Raw genomic sequence first — 26,152 nt, 5'->3', positions numbered from 1 at the left:
ATTCTGAGGTCAAGAGCCCTTCTTATCATACAAGGAGACCATTCAATAGTCTTATGACAGCGGAGTAGAAGACACTCTTAAACATGGTGGCGCATGCTTTCAGGCTTTTGTGTCTTTGGCCTGATAGGATGGAGGAGGAGGGAGAATGTGCAGGGTGCGTGGGGTCTTTGATTATTTCAACTGCTTTACCGAGGCAGCAAAAAGTGCTGACAGGGCCCGTAGAGCGGAGGCTGGTTTTTGTGATATGCTGAGCTGTTCCCTTGGCTCTCTGCAGTTTTCTGTGGTTACAGGCAGAGCAAGTGCCAAACCATAAGAGCAGAATTAGGCCATTCGGCTCACTGAGTCTGCTCTGCCATTTCACATTAGCTGATCTATTGCCCTCTTAGCCTTCCCCCGTATCCCTTCATGCCCTGACTAATCAAGAATCTATCGAACTCTGCCTTAAATATACCCAATGACTTGGTCTCCACAGCTGCCTGTGGCAATGAATTCCACAGATTCACCACTCCCTGGCTAAAGAAATTCCTCCTTATCCCCATTTTAAATGTATGTCCTTCTATTCTGAGGCTGTGTCCTCTGGTCTTAGACTCCCGCACCACAGGAAGCATCCTCGTCACATCCACTCAGTGCACGACTTTCAACATTTGATAGGTTTTAATGAATTCCAGTGAGCACAGGCCGAGAGCCGTCAAACAGTCCTCATATTTATCATATTTATCATAAGATCCACAATCTCTTGTATCTTGTCCATGTGGAGACTCATGTTCTTGTTCTTGGCAACATTTGACAAGCCTCCAATTAGGATATTTTCTTTGGTTCATCTATTAAAAGATTGTGTGGGTCAAAGGAGACATGCCTGATATATCTCTTTGCCAATGTAAGGTTGTTGTTCCAGTCATAATTAATGATTGCTTGCGTAAATTGCTTGAAAACGATAGGCAAGCATGACTGAAAGGTGATTTGCATGTTTGGTGATTGAGTATGGCTTGGTTTTACATTATTGATGACACAAAATTATGTAGGAGGGACTGGTCTGATGAGAATATTTGTGATCTGAAGCAGTGTATAGGTAGGTTGTGTGAGTGGGCAAATACTCGGGAAATTGATTGAAATATGTGACAATGTAAAAGAAATCAGTAGGCAGATTATAATCTGTGAAGACAGACAGGAAATGATTAGCATATTGAGAGATTCTTAAGCATGTAACCCAATAAGAGCAAATAGTTTTCGAGGGCACATGAAAAGGGGTTAGAATTTTGAAATGAAGACCTAATGTTACAATATTGGGGGGTTACCTGTGAGGCCACACCTAAAGTAATATGCAATATTGGTTCCCTTGCTTGACAAATAGAGAAATTAGATTTGGAGCCAATCCAGAAGAGATTCACTTGACTGATTCCTTGATGAAAGATTTCTCCAGACATCAATAGTTAAGAAAGGTTAGGTCAGTATGCCTTCAAGTTTCTAAGGAGGAAGGCTATTCTTATTGAAATGTACAGTATGAGATCATAAGAGGGCATGACAATTTCAAAGCTCGAAGTAAATCTATTATCAAGGTATATATAATGTCACTATATACAATGCAGAGATTCGTTATCTTGTGGATATTCAAGAAGGTACAATGTAATCAATGAAAAGCTACACACAAAGATGAACAAACTACCATTATGCAAAAAAGGCAAACTGTGCAAACACAAAAAAAAGAAATTAATTCATTCATTCATTAGATTAAGCTGTAGAGTCCTTGAAAATGAGTCCACAGGTTGTAGAATCAGTTCAGTGTTAAGCTGTATGAAGTTACCCATACTGGTTCAGGAACCTGATGGTTGAAGCGTAATAATTGCTCCTGAACCTGGTGACATGGGACCTGAGGCTCCTCTACCTCCTTCCTGATGACAGCAACGAGAAGAGCACATGGCCTGCCAGGCTCGATGCAGACATGTTTTCACAGGTGGGAGAATCTCGTATGAGGGGACACAATTATAAGTTTAGTAGGCAATCACTTAAGTCTGGGAGAGGTAAGAATTTCTCACAGAGGTTAGTGAACTGGCCTAGAGGCTGGATCATTGGAGATATTTGAAAAGAAGATAGGTAAGGTGCTGCTGGAACATTTCTTTGCTCCAACACCAGCTGGAAATCTCTGGAAATGCTACAAAAAGAATAACTATTGACCAGGGCAATGAGGAAAACATCTTAGCTTCTTGAAAGAATGCCACCTTCTAAATACATACCTTTTTATCTCCAGAGGGGCTGAACATCTCCCAGAAAAAAGGCACATTTGACAAAGGGAATACTGCACTGTGGTGTCAGACAAAATTCTGCCCTCAAGGCTCCAGTGCGGGTTTTGAACTTGTGACTATCTGACTCAGACGCACTGGGTGTAACAATCGATGTCTATCTTCAATGCAAGCTAACAGTCACAAGATTGTCTTGTTAAAGCTTGCACGTACATACTAATACCGATTAGATTTTGTTGGGAAAAGGATAGTCTCCAAAAACCAGTGCCTAATTCTGATGTAGGAATGTAACTTGGTAAAATCCGTCCAGGGGCAGGGGACACCTCTCAGGTGTCCAACAGCTGGAGTGTTCCAGTTGGTTTGGGTTTTTATTTATTTAGAGACACAGCACGGTTAACAGACCTTTTGGACTAATGAGCCCGCACCGCCCAATTACACCCAGTGACCAATGACCTGACCAACCCATCTATCGTTGATGTTAGAAGAAACTGGAGCACTTGGAGGAATCACAAGTGGTCACGCGGATAACATGCAAACTCCTTCTGGACAGTGGTGTGAATTGAACTAGGGTCGCTAGTGCTGGAATAACATTATGCTAACCAGTTGTATCTGCTCTTCCTGTTACCTGGTCCAATAACCCCAGTAGTTCACGGTGCCCTTCACCACAAAATCAGAAAGAGGATCAAATATTTTTCTTGAGAAAGGTTCAGTCTTTTCATTATTAAAACCCCAGTAACGGAGCCATAAATAATTTAGTCTCAAACACCAATGCCCAAGAAAGGAAAAGCCCATGAGAAGTGGTGGATATAGCCCACTACATCTCAAGCAAAGCCCACCCCACCATTGAGCACATCGACAACAGGCACTACCACAGGAAAGCAGCATCTACCAGCAAGGACCCCCACCATATCAGCCATGCCCTCTTCTCACTGCTGCCATCAGCAAGGAGGTTCAGGAACAGTTATTCCCCTTCAACAATCAGGCTCCTGAACCAACGTGGATAAATTCACTCTCCTCAGCACTGACCTGATTTCACAACCTACGGTCTCGCTTTCAAGGACTCTACAACTCATGTTCTCATTTACTTTTTTTTGTCTTTGCACAGTTTGTCTTATTTTGCTCATTGGTTGTTTGTCGGTCTTTGTGTGTAGTTTTTCACTGATACTATTGTACTTCTTTGTTCTACTGTGCATACTTGCAAGAACATAAATGTATATGGTGACGTTTACTTACATTGACAATAAAATTAATTTTTCTTACCTTACAAATAACTCTGCTTTCAAATATACCTCACTTTTTCTTAGCAAATGCCATTGCACAATTAGTGCAGATGCTTCTTCCCCTCTGATATCAGGTCCAAGAGCCCATGAGCAGTACCTTATTATTCCACGTTTGGCACTATTTATTTAATTTGTAATTTATGGTAATTTCATGTCCTTGCACTTTACTGCTGCCACAAAACAATGCACTCATGTCATATTATGACAGAGATAATAAATCTGATTCTGATAATGGAAGTCTTATCAAGTAATATTCCTTGAATAGGCTGCAGTAATTTACCCAGATTACACAAATACAACTATCAGTCCTTCATCACTGAGTGTAAATCCTGGGGCAGTTAACATCAAAACATGCTTGGATTAGCTTCAGAAATACTGCAGCAGTTCAAGGAAGCAACTCACCATCACCTTCTGAACAACCACGGATGTGCAGTGAACAATGACCTTTAAAATCATGTCCATACAATGTATTTGAATAAACAACATTAGTTAACTTTTTCCCTTAAAACCTTGACTTAAGTTTCTATTTGAACTAAGCCAAAGTAAAAACAGAGCAAATTGTATTGAAATTTATTTGTTTTGATACAGAGTGGCCTCTCCAGTGTTCAGTGATCAGCTGTTCATGGTGTGATTTTACTTGATAGAAGATCTGATCTTTGTGTCCCATTGGGAAAGTTACTATCCAGTCTTTGGAGACACATTTTCCTTGAGGTCTTTCTCCATCTAATTAATGTTGAAGATGTTGAAATCTCTCTGGGTTTTCATGAATGTGCTATTAGATTCTGTTTTAATCCTTTAGTAAGGACTACATCACTGAGTGAGTTGTGTTTAACCATTCAATGCCCAATCTCCTGTTCACAGAGATGTATTCCTTAGTTCAAACCATATTTGTTCAAGGCTGGGAGAATTTCTGATTCATGTACTGAGCTTTTACTGGGAAAAATTACATACAAGGAATAAATTTAACACTCTTAATGAAAATTGTGCTGAAGTTGACAGAAACAATATCATACGTATATTTGCAAATGGTGAGATATGCTATCTTGACTTCTATTGCAGTTTGGTAACTGAGTGTGATCTGATCGCCCTCCAGGAAGCTTTGTTCTTATAACTGGGTGTAACAGATGATGCCGATCTTCTCGGCAGGTTACAGGAACTTCCCAATTAACTTTACACCTATTTAACACTGATCGGATTGTGTTGGTAAGTGTCACTTCTCTAAAAGTTGGCATCCGTTTCTAAAGTTTGAGAATAACTTGGCAAAACACTCTAATGACACCATTTTACACAAAAGAAGCTAGAAAATTCCAATTGGCTTTTGTTTAATGTGTGATCTTAGGAAGGAAAACTGAAAGAAGCAGTGAATTTAATGTAAATTTTAACCTTCATTAGAGTTTAAAACCAAAAGAGTTACGGTTCTTATCACCATAAGCTAGACGTAGGTTTTGATTATTTTACATAAATTGATAGTGAAATTTCCTAATATTAAAAATGTCATAATGGGTTCATAAATGAGTGTGTGTTCTAGAACAGTTTAATGCAAATATATGTTCATTTGGTTTCAGTATATATATCATAATCACTATAGATAGTACCAAAAATTAAAAGAACGGAAATCCAAAGCCAGATTTTGTTTTTCAAAATATAACTTCAGATTACTGGCATGAAGTTTTTGTTTAATTTGCAATAATTTTTGTTTGCAACAACTTTACATATTTTTCCCAAACCCTTCCCTCACACCACCGTTTTGTCAGCAGAACTGGCATTTCAAGACTGGGGGCCTAAAATGGTATATGGTGTTTAGGTCTTTGCAGTGTCTTTCATTCGTTTTGAAAACTTCCGCACTGGAAGTGGGGTGGGCCCTGACAAACCAAACGAGCCACACCCTTTGGTGAACCAATCACCATTTGGTGTTTGTGCTAGTAGCCCACATTTCTGGGTTTGCAGGTGTTCTGAGGATTAACTTGGTTCTCTTAAGGTTAACTTGTATCAGGAAACTTACCAGCAGGTAGTTATATTGAATTGGGGAGGAGGTACAGGAGCCTTAGGTCCCACACCACGAGGTTCCAGAACGGTTATTACCCTTCAACCATCAGGGCTTCTGAACCAGGCTCCTAGAGGGGAAGAAGCTGTTCCTAAAACATTGAGTGTGCATCTTCATGCTCCTGTACCACCTCCTCGATGGTAGTAATGAGAAGAGGACATCTCTCAGATGGTGGGGTCATTATTGATGGATGCTGTCTACTTGAGATATCGCCTTCGGAAGATGTCTTTGATGGTGGGGAGGCTTGTGCCCATCATGGAACTGGCTGAGTCGACAACCCTCTGCCGGTTTTTTTTTGATCCTGTGTGTTGGTGCCTTTACACCAGACAGAATGATCTTCACAGTACATCTGTAGAAATTTGCTAGAGTCTTTGCCAATGTATTATTCAAGGGCTATTTTCTAAATCAGTCAAATGTTAATACCTAGCAATATTGCAGAAGAGATGCAGAGTGTCTGAGATTGTGTGAGATAGAATATGCTTGCATTTACTTAGTTCTGAGAAACGTGCTGACATCCTAGAATCAACTGAATTGATTTGGAATCAGGTCAAAGATGTGTGTAGTCAAAACTCAATTCTCACTGCAAAATTTTGAGGCGAGCACAAACAGAGACTTGTAGACCAAATGTACAACCAACCACAGAGCAAAGGGAGGTGAGAGAAGTTAGAGTATCTAAAGAGTGACGATTCAACTAAAGTTTCATGCCTCGGGGTAAATGAACCATGACACCAAGTTCAGAAACAAGATCAGACGACCCCCACAATGCAGGGTGGGGTAAGGGTTGAGTTCCCAGAAAAATTGTGTGCGTCAAAATTCTCCGTAAGTTATACACCAAGAAATGACAGTTGGAAAAAAATGGTACAAAAATTCCATGAGATTATTTTTTTATTCCATTTCTCTGATTTTTGGGAAGTGATTTGTGAATTTCAGTTGGTGAATTTCCATTACCCACACGGCTGTGTGAGTCACCAATACTCAAACCAGTCTGTCAGCTTATACCAAGGATTGTTCAAAGTTTAAAGTAAATTCTATTATAAAACTACATATGTCACCACATACAATCCTGAGATTAATTTTCCTGTGATCATACTCAGCGAATCTATAGAATAGGAACTAGAACAGGACCAATGAAGGATCATTCAGAAGACAACAAACTATGCAAATATAAATAGGTAGCAATAAATAACTAGATCATGCAATAACAAGATAAAGAATCCTTAAAGTGAGACCAGTGGTTGTTGGAACATCTCAGTGGATGGGTGAGTGAGTGCAGTTATTCCATTTTGTTCAAGAGCCTAATGGTTGTGGGGCATCAATTGTTCTTGAACATGGAGGTGTGAGTCCTGAGGCTCTTGTACCTTCTACCCGATGGCAACAGCGAGAAAAGAGCATGCCTGCTTGGTGAGGATCTCCAAGGATGGAATTTGACTTTAAATTCAAGAGCTTTACCATATCAAGTTGTATTCCTTTGTGAAATAACCTCCTGGGGCTGGAGGCCCGTCTCTGTGTGAGTGGGAGGGAAGAGGGTTGCTTTGTATTTTTGTTTTGTTGTTGTTGCTTGTGTTGTTCTGCTGAACGTGTAGTGACACTTGGAAGCTGCCTCCAGCAAATCAGAATCGGATTTAATATCACAGGGATATGTTGTGAAACTTGTTGTTATTTGGCAGCAGTGCATTGCAATTGTGGGCACATGGCCAAGTGGTTAAGGCATTGGACTAGCAACCTGAAGGTCGTGAGTTCGAGCCTCAGCTGAGGCAACATGAGCAAGGCACCTAATCACACATTTCTCTGTGACGACACTGGTGCTAAGCTGTATGGGTCCTAATGCCCTTCCCTTGGACAACTTGGTGTCGTGGAGAGGGGAGACTTGCAGCATGGGCAACTGCTGGTCTTCCATACAACCCTGACCAGGCCTGCGCCCTGGAGAGTGAAGAATTTCCAGGTGCAGATCCATGGTGTCGCAAGACTAACGGATGCCTTATATACATTGCAATAATACATAATAGTGAAAACTGTGAATTACAGTGAATATATATATATATTGTTCGTCCATCATTGACATTGATGAGGACCTTGACACCATTATGATGTATTTGGATTTAAGTGAGGGAGAGTTGCACAGCGTCAGCCTCACTCTCTCTTCCCAATTCCCATCTGGATCCAGTGGCAAGACAGAGTCTAGACAGCTGGAGATGGGACTAGGCGCAGTGGATGACCAGGACATCTTCTGTGTCTTGTCCTGCTCTACGCGTTCCACGACGCTTGCAGAGACCGCCTTCTTGACCGTTGGACCTTCCATTGGTCTCGTCCACTCAATCCGCCTGAGTCTGTCTTCACATGCTGGGATAGACAACTCCCTATCACACTGAGGGTTTGAGACCCGTCGGCTACCCTCACCTGGTTTAGCCGGCTTGTCGAAGCCGTTGCCCGGGGTGTGGCCGCTGTCACATGCAAACAGCCACGGGGAGCCACAGGTGAGAGCTGAGTGCCAGGTGGGGACCAAAGGTGGACCAACCGCCCTGAAAAGGACGCGACATGTTCCCCCACCAGAGGTGCTACCCCCCCCAACACCCCATACACCCCTATATATAATATATATAATATAGAATAGTTAGATTAAATAAGTAGTGCAAAAAAGTAGTGAGGTAGTGTTCGTGCATTCAATGTCCATTTAGAAATGTGATGGCAGAGGGGAAGAAGCTATTCCTGAATCATTGAGTGTGTGCCTTCAGACTCTAGTACCTCCTCCCTGATGGTAGCAGTGAAAAGGGAGCATGTCCTGGGCAATGGGGTACCTTAACGACGGATGCCGTCTTTTTGAGGTATGACTCCTTGAAGGTGGCCTGGCTGTTACGGAGGGTGGTGCCCGTGATGAGCTGACTGAGTTCACAAATTTCTGCAGTTTCTTTTGATCCTGCGCAGTAAACCCATCCCCTCCACCCATACCAAACAGTGATGCAGCCAGTTAGAATGCTCTCTATGGTACATCTGTAGAAATTTTAGGTTGTGCTTTCTGTTAATGCAAATAATGCATTTCACTATATGTTTCGATGTACCTGTGATAAATAAATAAAGCTGAAGCATAAGATTGCCTGAAATCCATTTCTCTCCATTTTGTACATCTTTTGGCAACAACATGGTATACTTCAATATATTTGTAACCCTCCAGCTAATGTTGCTGGAACAAGTGATTTTTGTCATTAAGCTCATTTTCTATTTCTACTCTTTCTGTTGAAGTGACTTCAGATCTGATTTAAGGGCCTTCCTTTGAAAACAGAAAGCAGCACTGTGGTAATTATCATTCATATCTGTTGTTGGACACATTTTATTATAATATTAACAATAACTTATTTAGATCACTTTTCATATGAACAATGTAGTTCAAAGCTCTTTCCAATGGGATAAAGTGCAAACAAGAAAATAAAAGACAAAAAGATGTTAGTTAAAAGCAAGGTAGAATAAATAGGCTTTGAACTGACATTTAAAAGTGTCGACTGCATCTGCATCCCTTATCGTTTTAAGTATTGCGTTCCACAGTTTCGGAGCGTAGTTCTAAAGAGCTGGCCTACCAATTATCTCTGTTTCAAGCTGTTCAAACTTAAAGAGACCGGCGGAAGAAGAACTGAGAGTTTGAGTGGGATTATAAAACAAATGGTCTCAGACCATTGAGAGTTTCAAGAACTAGTAGGAGAACTTAAAAATCAATTCTAAAAAGTAGAGGAAGCCGATGCAGAGTAGTTGGGACAGGAGTGATATGCTTCCTCATTCTGGTTTTACTTAAAAATCAAGCAGTGACATTCTGACTGAATTGAAGTCTGTCTATAGATTGCTTTGGAAAGCCATTCAACTATATTTTTATTTTTGAGGGTTTTTTTTCACGAAGTATTCCCTTTCCCCAATCCAATCCCATGCTCAATCAGCCTGACAATGTTGTTTTTTCGAGAGTGATTTACTTCTGAGTTCAGAACAAGGTATATGAAATTCTGAGGGGATAGAGAGGGTAAATGAAAACAGGCTGTCCCCACTGAAGTTGGGTGAGTCTAGAACTAGATGTCATAGGTTAAGGGTGAAAGGTGAAAAGTTTAAGGGAACATGCAGGGGAAATTCACTCAGGGCATATAGACCTAGCTGCCAGCGGAAATGGTGGATGTGGGTTCAGTTTCAAAACTTAAGGTAAATTTGGATAGATACATTGATGGGAAGGGTATAGAGGGCTGTGGTCACAGGCTGACAGAGCTAATTCTGCATGGACTAGATGAGCTGAAGGGCCTGCTTCTGTTCTGTAGTGTTCTGACCCTTAACTATGACTCAGACCATACGTCTTTTTTTCCCCTCTGCCCATTGTCATTCTCTGGGGTGGGAGTCTGGCACCATGGGAGTCTGGAGGAATCATCCCGGAACGAGTTTCACTGGGCCCACTCTGTGAGTTAGTGCGTCAGAGATATCAGTGGTTAAACCATCCAGCGGCTGACTTACCCGCCCCCTCTGGGAACTTGTCGAACATTATCAGAGTGCCCGTTTTGGAATGGGAGCTGCTGTTCCATTGTAGAGATTCCACTCTCTGATTAGACTCACCCTCCTGACATTATTCATTAAAACCAGTGCATATTTTCTCACTTTCTCACCTCTGCTTGTTTAGAGCCTGTTGCGGTTAAGGTGTTTCCACCAGTTAGAACAGCTGCAATGTGATCCTGATATGTCTGGTGCTGATGGGCATATTTCCATAAGTCTATAAGACATAGGAGAAAAATTAGGCCACTCGGCCTATCAAGCCGGCTCTACCATTCCATCATGGCTGATCCTTTTTCCCTCTCAACCCCACTTCTCCTGCCTTTACCCTGTAACCTTTGCCAACCTTACTAATCAAAACCTTTCAACCTTCGCTTTAAGTACACCTAATGACTTGGCCCCTCCGCCGTCTGCAGCCATGAATTCCACAGATTCACCACCCTCTAGTGAAAGAAGTTCCTCCTCCTCTCTGCTCAGAAGGAACATTCTTGGATTCTGAAGCTGTGCCTTCTGCTCCTAGATGATCCAACTAGTGGAATATCTTCTGCACATTGGCTCTACCTGGGCCTTTCAATATTTAATAGGTTTCAGTGAGATCCCACCTCATTCTTCTAAGCTCTAGTGAATGCAGGCCCACAGGCATCAAACACTCCTTATACATTATCCATTTCATTTCCAGGATCATCCTTGTAAACCTCCTCTGGATCCTGTCCAATAGTTTCTTCACCATATAGTGACTTGTTTCTTTCTACCTCTTACTATGGAGTACAGTCGCAATGGAGGTTCCTTGTGAAATAGTAGCTTTTTCAGTGATGTGGCATGTATGCATTTGGCATGGCACCTAAACTTTGACAAACTTTTATAGATGTTTAGCGGAGAGTATATTGACTGGTTGCATCACAGTCTGGTATGGAAACACCACCGTCTTGAACGGAAAATCCTACAAAAAGTAGTTGATACGGCCCAGTCCGTCACGGGTAAAGCCCTCCCCACCATTTAGCCCTTCGACAGGGAGCATTGCTGCAGGAAAGCAGTATCCGCTTTCAGGGACACCCACCACCCAGACCATGATTTCTTCTCGCTGCTACCATCAAGAAGGTATAGGAGCCTCAGACCCACACCACCAGTTTTAAGCAACACACAAAATGTTGGAGGAACTCAATAGACCAGACAGCACCTATGGGGAAAAAAATACAGTCGACGTTTTGGGCCAAGACTCTTCGGCAGTTTGTGATTTGACCACTAGGTTTAGGAACAGCTATTATCCCTCAGCCATCAGGCTCTTGAACCAGTGGGGATAACTTCACTTAACTTCACTCATTCCATCACTGAACTGTTCCCACAACCTATAGACTCACTTCAATGGCTCCTCATCTCATGTTCTTGATATTTATTGCTTACTTATTATTATTTCCTTTTTCTTTTTGTATTTACACAGTCTGTTGTCTTTTGTACACTGGTTGAATGCCAAGTTGGTGCAGTTTTTCATTGATTCTGTTATGGATTTATTGAGTACGTCAGCAAGAAAATGAATCTCAGAGCTATATATGGTGACATATATGTACTTTGATAATAAGGATACTTTGAACTTTGACGGAGGGTCTCGGCCCAAAACGTCGACTGTACCTCTTCCTAGCGATGCTGCCTGGCCTGCTGCGTTCACCAGCAACTTTGATGTGTGTTGCTTGAAATTCCAGCATCTGCAGATATCCTCGTGTTTGAACTTTGAACCCTGTTTTGCATCCATCTACCCGGCTCTGTCATTCTGAAGGCGACAAACTTGGGAGCCTTTAGGACATCTCTCCCCCAGCCTTGTGTTATTCTTTTGATTTTCAGGTATGGGAGGGAGGGGTGTAAAGAAATCAGAAGACTAGGAAAGGACAACCTTCCTCCCTTCTGGCTCCCACAGGGTACCGCGATGTGGCTGATAGGGCAGACTCAATGGGCTGAATGGCCTAATTCTGCTCCTTTGTCTTATGGTCTTATCGTCTATGTGCAGTATGTTCACTTCCCACTGCCTCAGTAAAGCAGCCAACATACAATTAAAAACTGTGCCCACTCTGGACATTCTCTATTTTCCTCCCTCATCAGGAAGGAGATGCGAAGGCCCGAAAGTGTGTCTAGTTTCTATCCTGCTGTTCCAGGAATCTTGAACAGTCCCTTGTACAATAGGATGGACTCTTCAACCTCACAATCTACCCTGTGGTGGTCTTGCACCTAATTGCCTGCCTGCATTGCACAGTTTCTGTAACCATAACACTTTAATCTGCATTCTGTTGTTGTTTCCCCCTGTGTTACCTCAATGCACTGTTGTAATGAAATAATCCGCATGAGTGGCATTCAAAACAAATTTTTTCACTGTGCCTCTGTGCATGTGACTATAATAATAAACACATTTTCCAATTCTTGTGATATTAGGTTAGGATTATATGTTCCCCAGAACACTGAGAATAACAATGCAACTCTAAAAGTAACAAGGAATTTGCAATATCTACCAGGGAAGAGGAGCAGGGCCTCAGTTTAACAATTATGAAAATACATAATTACATTGCAGCACCGCTCAGAGCTCTAACGTTTTATTCTGCATTCTGTTATATTTTTCCCTTGTACCACCTCAATGCGATGTTGTAATGAAAGAATTTGTATGGATGGGATGCAAAACAAAGGTTTCCGTTGTAGCAAAGTCTATATGATAGTGTATCTGAGACCATCTGTCAGAAGGGATCCCAGTGACCTGAAGTTTGTTGTTGGATTCGCTTTGGTTCCTTTCCTGTCTGATTTATCAGCAGACACTACCTTGATGCAGCTACCCCTTTGCAGCAGCTTTCTCTGGACCGTGTTTTTGGCTCCTTTATGTCACTTGCATAAAGAACAGTGGCTTGAAACGGATTCTGTCTCCATCTCTACAGATGCTGCTTGACCTGTTGAGATCTCCAGCACTTCCGGCTTTTATTTCAGATTTCCACCATTTGCAGTCTTTTTGCCTTGCAACCATAAGACCATTAGACATAGGAGTGGAATTGGTCCATTTGGCCCATTGAGTCTGCTGCTGGATTCTATCATGACTGATTTATTTTCTCTCTCAGTCCCATTTTTATGCCTTCTCCCCATAACTTTTGACGTCCTTACTAACTTTTCAACCTCCACTTTAAATGTACGCAGTGACTTGGCCTCCTCAGCCGTCTGTGGCAATGAAGTCCACAGATTTACCACCCTCTGGCTAAAGAAACTTCTCCCATCTCTGTTCTAAGTAAGGCAAGAAAGCTCAACTAAACTGTAGACAAAACACTGGTATCTCATACAAAGCTGAAGTCTTAGGTCAAGCAGGCAAAGCCACTGGGAGAAACAAAAGTTGGTACAACTTGAATGACCTATAACCAGCCACAATCACTGGCACTGCAGAGTCAGTTGACCTGTCATGTGTTCACCTGACAGACTTCACATTGGACCCAGTATAGATCAGGTGGGACCATTTGAAATCGTCAAGATTAAGAAATCCTAGTCTGAATCTGCAAAACAAGATGAAATCAGTGGTTGAAGAAATAATGGGGTGTTTGAGGAAGTCAGAGACATTGGCCAAAAGACAGTGCCTACAAGGTAGGTGGGCACCCTGAAAGAAACGCAGACAAGAATTACACCAAAACCGAGCCCGGTGGCTATAGGTTTTGAGGAACTGAACATAAAAGAACTCCAAAAAGATTCACCAACATGTGCATCATAATCCCTCAGATTACTTCTCACAGAGAAACGCCAGAAGCATTGGCAACCCCATTCCATGGACACACGATCCGCATTCCTACAGAGAATGGAGCTGTCACGTGACGTTTTCATTCAATCCTCGCCTGAAGCCAGAAGTGAAGGAATGCAGTGGAAACTCAGAAGCTGTGTGTATGGTCTAGCAGATGCCTCACTGTACTGGTATTGTGGGTATAAAGATGGTGGCCCTCATGCATTGATAGTAAAGTTGTTTAAACAAACGGAAACCATGTCTTTGTTGTTTGAGCTGCAGGTGCTCAAACTCCAAACTGTGCATACGATGTATCAGAGCCATATTATATCTCCCGTTCTTTTCTTAAAGCACCAAAAACACTATAAAAATCTGAGAGAGTACTTCAATCTTGCCTGTGAAGTGCCCCTCCCCCCACCACCCAACCCTTAATATAATATTTATTTTAAGCAATGGTTCAATACTTAATATTGTTGGACCTAGAGTTTGTCTCAAAGCCACGGACAAGGACAAGAGGAACTAAGTAGTCTCCACAAGCCTGTTCTGCTGTTCAGTCTATGCCCACTATTTCCCCACATCCTTTGTTCCTTCCCGTTGGCTATCATGCTCTCACTAAAATTAACAACTAAACAGTATTCATTGCCACTTGTGGTATAGAGTCCTTCCGTCCTTTCTGCAAAGTAGGGATTCCCAAAAGATGTCCTCCATGTGCAGTGGGATATCTTGTGATGTCTGAAATGATTTGGTTGCATTCTCACTTTCAAGATAACAGACAGCAAGGTAGATTCCCCTTCCAGAGTATTGACAGCCCAACTTTGGCTGAGACTCTTAATTTTACATTTATGATGATGATGTAGAATAATTTTTAGATTATGAGGACACTCAGTCCTCGTTTATTGTCATTTAGTAATGCATGCATTAAGAAATGATACAATGTTCCTCCAGTATGATATCACAGAAACACAAGACAGACCAAGACTAAAAGTGACAAAACCACATAATTATAACATCTAGTTATAACAGTGCAAAGCAATACCGTAATTTGATAAAGAGCAGACAATGGGCACGGTAAAAAAAAAGTCTCAAAGTCTCTCAAAAGCCCCATCATCTCATGCAGACGGTAGAAGGAAGAAAAACTCTCCCTGCCATGAACCTCCAGCACCGCAAACTTGCCGACGCAGCACCCTGGAAGCACCCGACCACAGCCGGCTCTGAATCCATCCGAAAACTTCAACCCTCCGACCAGCCCTCTGACACCGAGCACCATCTCTGCCGAGTACTTTGACCCCGGCTGCCAAGCAACAGGCAAAGCCGAGGATTCAGGGCCTTCCCCTCCGGAGATTCTGAATCGCACAGTGGCAATGGCAGCGAAACAGGCATTTCAGAAGTTTCACCAGATGTTCCTCTGTGCTTCTCACGTCCATCTCCATCAAATCAGGATTGTGCACAGCATCCTACTTGACAGATTACAGATATTCATTCCGGAGTGGCCGCTGGGCGCTGTGTCACCATATCAGAACTGCAACAGCCTGTCTTGGTCTTAAAATGCACTGGCTCTTGGTTTACCCTGACTGAAACCTGTTGAGTGGTGAACAGCCTTGATAGAGTGGATGTGGAGAGGATGTTTCCGATGGTGGAGAGTCTAAGACCAGAGAACACGGCCTCAGAATGGAGGGGCCTCCTTTTGGAATGGAAATGAGAAGGAATTTCATTACCACAGGCAACTGTGGAGGCCAAGTCCTTATGTATATTTAAGGCAGAGGTTGATAGATTCTTGATTGGTCAGGGCATGAAGGGATATGGGGAGGAGGTAGGAGATTGGGGCTGAGAGGAAAATTGGCTCAGCCATGATGAAATTGTGGAGCAGACTCAATGGGCCAAATGGCCTAATTCTGCTCCTATGTCTTATGGTCTTATGGTCTTGCCTTTTACCTTGCATACAGGATCATGGCATGAAATAAACCTGTTGAATTTCAAAAAGCCATCATCATCATATGTGCCATGTTGTATTAATGTGGGCATCCATGGTCTTATTCATGACTCTTCTACAGAAGTGGTTTGCCATTGCCCTCTCCTGAGGAGTGTCTTTACAAGATGACTGACCCTGGCCATTATCAATACTCTTCAGAGATTGCCTGCCTGTCGTCAGTGTTCATATAACTAAGACTTGTGATGTGCACCGGCTGCTCCTATGTCCATCCATCACCAGCTCCCAGGGCTTCACATGACCCTGGTTGGGTCGGGGGGGGGGGCACGGGGCTAAGCAGCTGCAACACATTGCCCAAGGGTGACCTGCAGGCTAGCGGAGGGAAGAAGTGACTTACACCTCTGTTGGTAGAGACATACGTCCACCCCGCCACCCAACAGTAATGCCCAATGTGTACTTGTTGAGAGTTAAGTATATTAGCTTACTCTGGATGAGTTAATGCTATGTAAACAAGATTGAATGCAATATATGTGCAAAGTTTGTATATATACTCATATTTGCTTCAGGTATATTTGGGTTTAAGATTTTCTCTGTTTCTGCAGATGTACAGAGTACTGCAAGACCAGTTAAGTTGTTAAATTGACTGCAACACCAAAGGGTTAATGTGCTTTTATTCCTTTTCCTATTTTCTGATTAATTCTTCTGGGATTGAATGGGTATGAACTGTGCAGTTAAACCATGTTGTACAGAACTAAACATTTTTCTCACTTCTACCATTAGCCAGGATCAGGAACCCTCTCTCTTCCTTGCTCTCTTGGCTGCCAAAATAATTGGTGGCTCATTACAACAAAGAGGGTTTTGTTAAGAAATTTTTTATAAAATAATCTCAGCCAATTCAATTTGTGCACCAACTCCAAATCTGAGCCCTTTCCATCCCTGTAGGTACAAATGTTTGAACTATTTACCTAAAATTCACCTCCTTTTTTAAACGTCGTGCAGAGTTCCTGCACTTGCATATAACTTCAAAATGATTTGGTCCATTTGGAGAGTAGACAATTAAGTTATTTTAAAATATGTATTTTCTTTGAGCTGCTGACATTCGATGTATTCAAGATTGTTTTTAGCTTGCTAGTATTTAAAGTGCCTTGTAAAAGTATTCACAGTGCCTTGTAATTCAACCCCACCCCCCTTGTTCACATAAATGAGATTTTGATCAATTTAACTGAGAATTTTTATGTGTGAATTTCACAGAAGAGCCTTAAAAACAGGGGAAATTATGAAGCATGAAAAAATTTCAAAAAATTTAAACTGAAATGTCAGCAGTTCCAAAGTATCCATCCCCCTTTTATCAGTACTCAGTTGAACCACCTCTTGCAGCTATTACAGCCAGTAGTCTTTCTGGATGAGTCTCTATTAGCTTTGCAGAATGTGATGGAGCAAGATTTGCCAATTCCTCCTTGCAGGTTTGCTAGAGCTGTGCCAGGTTAGTTGGGGAGCGGCAGTGGATGGCAATCTTGAGGTCTTGCCAGAGGGCTCTGCCTGGGCTACTCAAGGGCATCATTTTTCTTAATTTGAAGCCACTCCACGGTTGTTCTGGCTGTGTGTTTTGGGTCGTTGGTGAACTTCTTCCACAGTTTAAGGTTTCTGGCAGAGGCTAACAGGTTTTTATCCAGGATCTCTCTGTATTTAGCAGCACTCGTCTTCATATCAATCCTGGCCAGATTTTCAGTTCCTGCTGCTGAAAAGCATCCCCATAGCTTGACGCTACCTCCATCATACTTTACAATAGGGATGCTGTTACCTGGCTGATGTGCTGTATTAGATAAGCTTTCTTTTCAGCCAGGGCCTCTTCCTTGCCAGTCTTCCACAAATACCCATTTCCTACAAGGCCTTAGAGACTGTGGCGCAGTGAACTTCATCTCCTTTTGCCGCCACTGACTTCTGCAGCTCATTCAGAGTGACTTGGCATCACAGTAACCTCTCTTCCAAGTGCCGTTTTTCCCCAGCAATTAAGTTTAGAAAGGCACCCTGACTTAGGTAGTGTGGCCATGGTTTCATATTTTTTTTCCACTTTTTCATGATGGACTGCACTGAGCTCCAAGGTATGTCCAGTGCTTTTGAGATGGCCTTGTACCCTTCCTCAGATTTGTGCTTCCCCATTATCATTTCCCTGACTTGTCATGAATGCTCTTTAGTCTTCATTTTAGTTTGGTGTGTTGAAAATCTGCCATACTGTTAGACCTTACGGGGGGGGGGGGGTATTTATTCTTGTCAATTAATTGAAAACAAGTGATCCTCCAATTTTCTACATCAACAAATTGGGTGAGTTGGTAAGGTAATACGGTGTATTGCACCTGAGGAAGGTTAGTGTAGTAATTACAAAGGGGATGAATTCTTTTTCAGCCTCACAATTTTGGTTTTTGATTTTTAGTAAATTGTTCACAGATTTTGGAATTTTTCTTTTGATTGGACATGATGCCCTAATAATTTGTGGATTGGCTCAAAAAATCCCATTTCAATATATTTTACATGTAGAATATGAGACAGTAAAATGTGGTAATAGTTGTGGGGGCTGAATACTCTATCAAGGCACTGTACGTTGTGCATGTTGCCAATTATTATCACATCTCTGGCTTTATCCCAACTCCTCTGCTTGCATTCACAGGAAGTAGAGGTGACTTCTGTAACAAAAATGTACGTCTTTCAGTAAATAAAATACTTCTAAGAATAAATCATTGTCCCAGAATAGAGGAGGCCATTCTGTCCATTCTGATTGTATTAGCTCTTAATGGCTGATGGGTCCGACTACAAATTCTCCTTAGATTGACTAATGTTTCCTGATTTGTTCAGTTACTTTCTGAAAGTTCTGTTTGAAAGTTTGTGTGGTATTAATGGGAAAGTGTGGCATCTCCACCGGGGTTAATTCTGATTGAGGAAATAGCAAGGTGGGATTAAATGGGTTTTGTGATGCTGCTGAATTCTTATTCAGGATTGATAATACTGACAGATTATTCAAGGTAATATCTCAAAGTTCAAAGTAAAAATGTATCAGCATGCACGCATGTCACAACATACAACCCTGGGATTCTTTTTTCCTGTGGGCATACTTAGCAAATCTACAGAACAGTAATCGTAAACAGGGTCAATGAACAACAAGCTGTGCAAATGCAAATATAAAACAAAAGTAATGAAATAACAAGTTAGAGAGCCCTGAAAATCTGGATTGGGATGGGCAAGTAATCCAGGATGTTGATGTTTTTACAGAAGATATTAGGTTACCCAATGGGCTATTCCAATGGAAGTAAAAGATTGTGGCAGTAATCAATGTTTTCCTAAATGTCCTGGGTAAAATTCAAGGCTGAATCATTATCAAAAGTAACTTGATTGATTATTTATCTCATTTGTGGTTTGAGAGATCTCACTGGGTACAAATGAGTTGCTATGTTTCCGACAGAACAGGATCAACATTTCAAAAGTAATTAATTGGCCATGAAGTGCTTTGGCATTCATTGAGAGAATAAAATGTGAATACAAATTTGCTCATGCTCTTTATGAGAGCATTTTACAGTGGCTCCATGCCATGTTTTCCTTTTCTCACTGGAGGATATGAAGTGATCTTTGCCACTCTCAGTGGTACCGGTTTAATCAGGTCGGATTTATTTGCCCTGTTGGAGATGCATTCCTGTGGGAGATTTCACCTTGCACAAAGGGCTTGATGTTGATGGTGGAGAATGGAAGGGTTCAAAATTATTATAAAGATCTGTGAGTAAATAGTTTGTGTATTAACTTAAATTGCACAATACTTAACCCAAGATAAAATATTGCCATGCATTAACTTCGACTTTGACATGCAGAAAACTTAACACAATACACATATTTGTGTGGAAGTTGCTACCTTAAAGTTGGTGGGATGGTATTACTTTAAAGATCTCATGTAATATTATCTATGGTTACATTGCTGTAAGACCATAAGATGTAGGAGCAGAATTAGACCATTCAGCTCATTGAGTCTGGCCCACTATTTCATTGTGGCTGATTAATTATCCCTCTCAACCCCATTCTTCTGCCTTCTCCCCATAACCGTTGACACCTTTCCTAAATCAACACCTATCAACCTCTGCTTTAAATATGTCCAATGAATTGGCCTCCTCAGCCATCTGTGGCAATGAACTCCACAGATTCACCACTCTTTGGCTAAAAAAAAATTCCTCCTCATCTCTGTTCTAAGTGGACATCCTCCTATTCTGAGGCCGTGCTCTCCGGATCTAGACTCTCCCACTTTAGGAAACATCCTCTCCACATCCACTCTATCTTGGACTTTCAATATTCAATTTGTTTCAATGAGATCCTCCCCTCATTCTTCTAAACTCCAGCGAGTACAGGCTATCAAATGCTCCTCAAATATTAACTTTTCATTCCAGGGATTATTTTTTGTGAACCTCCTCCGGACCCACTGAGCATTACAAAGGCTGTGAAACAAATAGGGTGTTGATGTGATAGGATCTAGAAAACAAAACTGTTGCAAAGCAGCGAGGATTGTACTGGGCAGTCTGTAAGTGTTGCCATGCTTCTGGCACCGAAACTGCATGCCGGCAACTCTCAAACCATAACTGTACATTTTTGGACTGTGGGAGGAAACCGGAGCACCTCGAGGAAATCCACACGGTCACGGGGAGAACGTACAATCTCCTTACAGACAGCAGCAGGAGTTGAACGCTGATCTTACAGGTGGCACTGTAAACCATTGCGCTAACTGCAGCACTCTGTGACGATTTAGATTTGAATTACCTCATTATTATGTGACCAGATGTCGTGATTTAACTAATTAGATTATCAACTTTCATTTGCAAGGTTGTAGGCTTTGGCTCAGCAAAAAGAAGTTTCTGTGGAGAAAGTTTCTACAGAGAAAGGTTGAACAAGTTGGGTCTTTATTCTTTGGAGCATGGAAGGTTGGGGGGGACTTGATAGAGGTATTTAAAATTATGAGGGGGATAGATAGAGTTGACGTGGATCGGCTTTTTCCATTGACAGTGGGGGAGATTCAAACAAAAGGAAATGAGTTGAGAGTTAAAGGGCAAAAGTTTAGGGGTAACATGAGGAGGGAACTTCTTTACTTAGAGAGTGGTAGCTGTGTGGAACAAGCTTCCAGCAGAAGTGGTAGAGGCAGGTTCAATGTTGTCATTTAAAGTAAAATTGGATAGCTATATGGAGAGGAAAGGAATGGAGGGTTCTGGGCTGAGTGCAGATCAGTGGGACTAGGTGAGAGTTTGGCATGGACTAGAAGGGCCGAGATGGCTTGTTTCCATGCTGTAATTGTTATATGGTTATAAGGAGTTCCAAAGTCTCCCAACCTTTTCTGGAGAAATTCTTTCTTGTTTCACTCATTCATAGCTACTTCTTCATTCTGGGGTTACGTCCTTTGCTTCTCGATTCTCCCATGAGAGAAAATATCCACTCAGCGTTGACCTCGTCTGGTCCCTCAAGAATCTTATATACTTCACTAAGATCACACAAAGCCCCGAACACAAATGAAGGAAATCTAATGCTTCCAAGTCTACGCCAGTCAGTAGTGGTTGAAATTGAATGTGGAGATCATGGTCACCACCGTGATTGTATGTGTGTTATTCTGCACTGCTCTTTCCCCCATACTCTCTTGTTCTGTAACTAAGGTGACAGCAAATTAGCTCACAGCAAGTTCCCACAAGCAGCACCATGATATGGACCAATAATGTTGACCTGGAAAGATCTTCCTTGCTTCTGTCCTTAACAGACTCACACCTGAGACCAGATAGGACTTCAGGTTAAGGTCTCGATTTTTGTGTTTGGACTACCACTTCCCCCTTCCAAAACCTCACCTCGCACCCCCCCCCCCAATCCATCCATAGTTGTGTTTGGCTGAGCTTATCCCAATTCACCTGTGCTATCACTTAACCTCACTTTGGAACCTCCCTTCTTTTTAGGATGCTGGTTAGTGATCTGGATCTGGGTACTTTCTTCAGTCGTTACTCAAAGTGCTTGCTAGGGTACCAAATGTTCTAATCAGTTGTTCACCAATGAGGACGGGACTCTCACGGTCCCATGTGTTTGAATGTTCTACCTATCCACAGATAAGGAGTATTCCCAAGTAGCAGGTAGCACCAGACTGGGGAACAGTTTCTATCTCACTGTCGTCCAACTCTTGAACAGACCTCTCCTACACCAAAAGATGGACTCTTGATCTCTCAATCTACTTCATCAGAGTTAGGTTTAATATTGCTGGCAAACATCATGAAATATGTACTGTGTAATATATAATACTAAAAAAACTATAGATAACATTAAGAAATATATATATATTAATTAAATTGGTTAATTGTGACCCTTGCTCTTTATTTGTCTGCCTGCATTGCACTTTCTCTGTAAAAGCAATATTAAATTCTGGTTTCTGTTTCCTTTTTCCTTTCTTGATGAAGTTCTGTATGGAATGATCCTTCTAGATGGTGCACAAAAGAAATGTTTGTCACTATATCCTGGTGTGCATGACAATAGTAGACAAATAACCTCCACTGTTCAAACTTTGTGCTAAATTCAAATTGAAGTCGTAGAATCGTACAGCACAGAAACAGCCCTCTGTGTCCACATGAACCCCACACGTACGTTAATCCTGAACGCAAGAGATTCGGCAGGTGCTGGAAATACTGAATAACGCGCATGCGCGCGCGCGCGCACACACACACACACACACACACACACACACACACACACACAATGCTGGAAGAACTTAGCTGATCTGACAGTGTCTATGGAGAGGAGTAAGCAGTAGATGTTTCGGGCCAAGACCTGATATCCGGACTGGAAAGGAAAGGAGACGGATGTCAGACTAGAAGGTGGGGAAAGTGTACCAGCTGGCAGATGATAGGTGAGGGGAATGGTGGGAATCCTGTTTTTCCCCTCCGGTATCTTCATCAACCAATTTTTCTGCTATCCACCAACATTAGAATAGGGATTGGCTAACCTACCAACATGCTTTTGGCACATGGGAGGCAGCTGGAGTATCACAGGGTCAGTAGGAAAATTCCACATTGAGAATACTGGCAGTACTCAGCAAGTCAGGCAGCAACTATGGAGAGGAATAAACAGTCGATATTTTGGGCCAATGAAGTGTCTCGGCCTGAATCATCATCTGCTTATTCCATTCTGCATTGACTGAGCCCTATTCTTGGAACTGTGAGGCATCTGCTTCACTGCAAGATCACTAGGGGTGTCTGAAATGGCAGTTCACTTGACATTCTAGCTTGGTATACGTTTTACAGCCAGCATCAAAGGCTTTAATAAGGAAATGTTATCGTAGACTTTAGCATTTTGTCTAAAGTGAAAAGGAAAGAGCTCTGTAATCTGAATAGCAACCTTGTTACATTGAGAGCCATATCAAGAGTGTCTCTGCAGGCATGGGGTTGATTCCTGGCCTCATGCCCAGCGTGAGCATGTAACTATTTATAGGTCCACATACTTGGCATTGGCAGGAGTTTTTCTCTGGAGTAAAGAACGATACTTTCTGACGTGCTGCCTGCACAGGATGGGAGGTACCCTGACAAGAATGGGCATTCAAAAGAATTCCAGGATGTTAGCTGGGTAAGAAGATTTGTTTACTAAGTGTCTGTGGAAAAAGGACTGTGTAACAAAGCCGGTTTGGCACAGATCATGACCCAGGTGCATGGTCTATAACTGGGTCAAACCAGCCATAGTGTGTAGCATAAACTTTGTAGCTCCCTCTAAACTCCATTTAGGCCTCTGACACCCTGAACAACATCAGGGGACATGACTACCTTTGCTAACTTCTGTTTGATTATGTAGTTTAATTGACTACACTGTTCCAAGAAGGTGCGTGGAATAAACCAATAAAGCCACTCAACAGTTGATAGGGTTTTTCTCATGCAGTTTTGGTATTGAACCGTTGATTTTCAGTTATCATTCACAAGTATCACTTATGAAGCAAAATTTGCAGGGTTGTTTTTTGTCTCTTAAGGACCCCCATCATCCAGGTCATAATCTCTTCTGGCTCCTGCCATCAGGAAGGAGATACAGGAGCCTGAGGTTCCACAGCACCAAGTTCAGGAACAGTTCTAACCCTGAACAATCAGGGTCCTGAACCAGAGTGGATAACTTCATTCAACTTCACTTGCCCCATCACTGAATTGATTCCACTTTCAAGGACTCTACAATATTATTTCCGTCCCTTCCACGGCGCCCCATTCCATTGGTTGTCATTGATTCTGTTGTATTTCTTTGTGTTTGTTATGAATGCCCGCAAGAAAATGAATCTCAGGGTCATATATATCCATTTTTATAATAAAATTTACTTTGAATTTTTGAACTTTAAGTAGGCTTTGTCACAGAGCAAGGAACAATTTTCATTGTCTGTTAACATAGTCGGGACTGTTTCGTGCCCACTTTGAAAGCCAATGAATACTCTTGTCAAGAACTACGAGGCTCAGTGGGTGGTTGGATTTATTAACAAATGTGGTCATTGGAAGATTCCTGACTTCTGTCGTACAAACTATTTCTAACCTCCTATCTGTCAAAACCTTTCAGGCCAAGCTAATCACATGTTTACTTACAAATGTGACAACAGAAGGTTGAAATGCTCATTGAGATATGCAATCCTTCGCTAATGCAATAATTAAACCGTTCCAAAAATAAGCCCAAGTTCTTTGTATTATTTTCAGAGAGTTCCAAAAGAGGTATTGAGTGCGGAACACAAAAGAATCAATCAGAACTTAGCATGGGGAGAAAACAATTGTCTCGCCCCCCCCCCCCCCCCCGTGACAGAGTTGACTGGAAGGGGAAAGAGATCACCTCAGTTGTCAAGCAATCAAATCTTCCACTTCAGTCACTGGACTGTGGGCGGTATCTAGTGTGCAGAACCATTTGACATTTGAACACCACTCTAGGTGCCTGCCTGAGGTTGCATGGGTATTGCTTCATTCTGTTAGAATAGCTAACATTGACCTGCATTGTTCTTAATTGAGCCTAGAAAAGAAACAGTGGCTGTAAACCTCCCTGCGGAATTTACTATACCTCTTGCCTATTTATTGTTTCTTCATCCTACAGGTATTAAGAATGAGATTTCATTCACAAGTATCTTATAAATTACATGTGAAATGTGTGAGGTAAGGGACTTTAATCTTGATGAGTCTGGAGTTTTGTTCTGGTATTTTAGTCTGCCTTGTCAACACCATCAGCTATAGGAGCAGAATTAGGCCATTCTGCCCATCAAGTCAAACCAGTGTGAATATTAAGACACTAGGGAGCATAATAGAACAGAGGGAATTAGGAGTATAAGTGTATAGTTTATTGTAAGTGGTGTCACAGGTGAACAGGGTTGTGAAGGAGGTGGCTAGCATGCTGGCCTTCATCAGTCAGGGCTTTGAGTATAGGAGTGAGGACATTATGTTGCTGTTGTACGAGTCAACACTTGAAGTACTGTGTGCAGTTTTGGTCACCCTGTTGTAGCAGCTGGTGCCTATCACAAGTCCTGTTTATGCCACCACCGACGCCAAGCAGAGAATCTCTGGAGAGTATTGATAATGGCTGGGGCCACCCGTCTTGTAAAGGCATTGCGGGTATTAGTCAGCAAATATCTGATCAGCCTCCATTCATTTGTCTCCGGACAAATAGGAAGAGGAAGGAAGGAGGGTGCTGGGAAAGTAACCTGGAACTCAGAAATATTTGTGGTTCTGGGAGTAGAGCTGATGTTTCCGTTTTGGCCCTTTTGTATATTTTTGCCTCTATATGTTGATCATCACAGAAAACAAAGAAAAACACATTTTATATATATATATATTGCATCTTATTTTGATTAACCATTTGCCTCTGGCTGGGGTAGGAGGGAAATCTGACAACAAACTTCCAGTGATCATAGTTCAGAATTAGTCCAGCTTCTACTGTGATGGAGATCCACCTTCACCAAATTCCTATTGTCTTATTTATTCTTCTACAGAATAATGACACAGCAATCAGTTAACACAACCAATCCGTCTGTTAAGATAAAAATGGACAAAGGAAAGGTGGTGGGGGTGGTGAATGACTTCTTCCTCTCAGACCTCAGCATTGTTTCCATGTTAACCAAGCCACTGAGAGCTGCATGTCAATGTCACACCTACAAAAGTTCTCTGCCAATTTCTCTCCTTATTCAATGGTGGCAGAGCCTTCTTTCTTGCTCCCAGGAGGTGTCTCACACCTACACCTGCTCTAGTCAGGGACTGTTCTATTCCATTGACTAGTTTTACATAGAAACATAGAAAATAGGTGCAGGAGTAGGCCATTCGGCCCTTCGAGCCTGCACTGCCACATTCAGTATGATCATGGCTGATCATCCAACTCAGAACCCTGTACCTGCCTTCTTTCCATACCCCCTGATCCCTTTAGCCACAAGGGCCATATCTAACT

General features: G+C 42.0%; 1 protein-coding gene across 3 annotated transcripts in view; it reads left to right on the top strand.

Annotated features, from left to right (window-relative positions):
* sox13 (SRY-box transcription factor 13) overlaps window positions 1–26,152 on the top strand; it is a 144,234-nt gene that overhangs the window by 43,708 nt on the left and 74,374 nt on the right. Inside the window, exon 1 of one of the 3 annotated variants that reach the window (XM_072278799.1) lies at window positions 4,625–4,720. The exons of the other annotated variants lie outside the window; for them this stretch is intronic. The gene's annotated coding sequence lies outside the window, so the exon portion shown is untranslated. Of the gene's footprint in view, window positions 1–4,624; window positions 4,721–26,152 lie in introns of those variants that run through there. 3 annotated transcript variants of the gene reach the window in all.

This window comes from Mobula birostris, chromosome 14 (genome assembly GCF_030028105.1).
Source record: "Mobula birostris isolate sMobBir1 chromosome 14, sMobBir1.hap1, whole genome shotgun sequence".
NCBI classification, from domain to species: domain Eukaryota; kingdom Metazoa; phylum Chordata; class Chondrichthyes; order Myliobatiformes; family Myliobatidae; genus Mobula; species Mobula birostris.
Note: the sequence above shows the minus strand (reverse complement) of the source record. Positions and strands in the feature narration are given on the sequence as shown.